Below are 1649 nucleotides of genomic sequence, written 5' to 3'. Positions count from 1 at the left end.
TCTGTTGGTAGTTGTTGTACTGAAAGTTGGGCTCTTTCTTGTACCAGCTACCATTGTTGTTGATGAAACACAGCTCTTCCTGACCTTCCAAACCTTCAACTTCATGGACAACAGCTGGTGTCTCTTGGCTTGGGTTGCCAACAAAGTGCAGCTGCTCTTGGGTAGCTTTATCAGCAAGGAGGATGTCTATCTTATCCTGTAGAGCTTTCAACTCCTTCCTCGTTTGCTTATCATCAGATCTACTGCCTCTGTCGTGGTCTCCACTGTAGACTGCATCACTCTTAACCATGTTGTCAACCAGCTCCTCTGCATCCTCCTCAGTTCTCCCCAAGAAAAATCCATTACTAGATGTATCCAGTCTGGCCCTGTACTTAGGAAGAGCACCACGGTAGAATGTGCTCAACAAGCTCTCTTTAGAGAAGCCATGGTGTGGGCATTGAGCTTGGTACCCCTTGAATCTTTCCCAAGCTTCACTGAAACCTTCCAAGCCCTCCTGTTGAAAGCTGGAGATCTCGTTTCTCAGCTTAGCAGTTCTTGAAGTAGAGAAGAACTTCTCCAAGAATGCTTTCTTGCAGTCATCCCAAGTGGTGATGGAGTCGCTTGGTAGAGACTTCTCCCACTGACGTGCCTTATCCCCCAAAGAGAAAGGGAATATCTTGAGCTTTAAGGCATCTTCGGACACACCATTGGTTTTTGACAGCCCACAGTAGCTGTCGAACCTGTCCAAGTGATCAAATGGATCCTCTAGAGCCAAGCCATGATACTTGTTGTTCTCTATCACGTTGAGGAGTCCTGACTTGATCTCAAAGTTGTTGGCTGCCACAGCGGGTGCTCGGATTCCCAATCGATGACCATGAATGTTGGGACGGTCGTAAGTGCCAATGGGTCGAGCTGCTCGCTGTTGGTTAGGTGGACCATTGTTGTTAGCGCCATTGACGCCTGCATCTTCTTGATGAATGTCTCCCATGTCAGTGTTCAGTCTCTGCAATTGAGCCTGATGTTCTTCTTCTCTTCTCTTTCTAGCACACTCTCTCTCTAAAGCTCTGATGTCTGCTGCTCTTGGAACTAGGTTTGATGGACCCCTGCTCCGCAAGTTCATACACCTGTAGATTAAAGGGAGGTGAAGAAGAGTCAGTAACAAAAGAAAATAAAAATGACTTAGTCTCAAGCAATTGACTAAATCTCAATGTTTAAATCTACTCAGAATTTGGCAACGGCGCCAATTTGATGTTAGGAGTTTTCAAGGCTCCTAAGACAAATGCTGTAGTATAAATGATTGTCGAACCAGTTCTGAGAGATATCAAAGCACCGAGAATGCAAGTAATCACTTAATCTAAGTGCAACCAATGATTTAGATGGGTTTTTAAACTATGACTAATTAAAAGAAATAACTAAATGATACTTTCTTAACTATTGGAAAAGAGAACTCATGGATATAGGGATTAGACCTCGGGTGATCAAGTTTCGAACTAAAGATGGCAAACGATCAATCAATCTATTAACCTTAAGCTTGGACACAATCCTAAACAAACTCTATGTCTAGATGAATGTTCATTTACTTAACACAATTCAAACATCAAATGTCTTTGGTTGAATAATATGAAAGCAATCATAACTAGCAAGTCCAATGGCTATCTTAGCACCTCTAA

At 43.1% G+C, this 1649-nt stretch overlaps 1 non-coding gene across 1 annotated transcript; it reads left to right on the top strand.

Moving 5' to 3' along the window:
* The first annotated feature begins 419 nt into the window (after nt 1–419).
* On the top strand, nt 420–526 carry LOC125609785. Its single transcript, XR_007339930.1, has one exon. It is a non-coding gene; the product is annotated as a small nucleolar RNA R71 (small nucleolar RNA).
* Nucleotides 527–1649: the final 1123 nt, after the last annotated feature.

Source organism: Brassica napus, chromosome A5 (assembly GCF_020379485.1).
Source record: "Brassica napus cultivar Da-Ae chromosome A5, Da-Ae, whole genome shotgun sequence".
Taxonomy (NCBI): domain Eukaryota; kingdom Viridiplantae; phylum Streptophyta; class Magnoliopsida; order Brassicales; family Brassicaceae; genus Brassica; species Brassica napus.
This window is presented reverse-complemented; position numbering and strand designations above follow the sequence as displayed.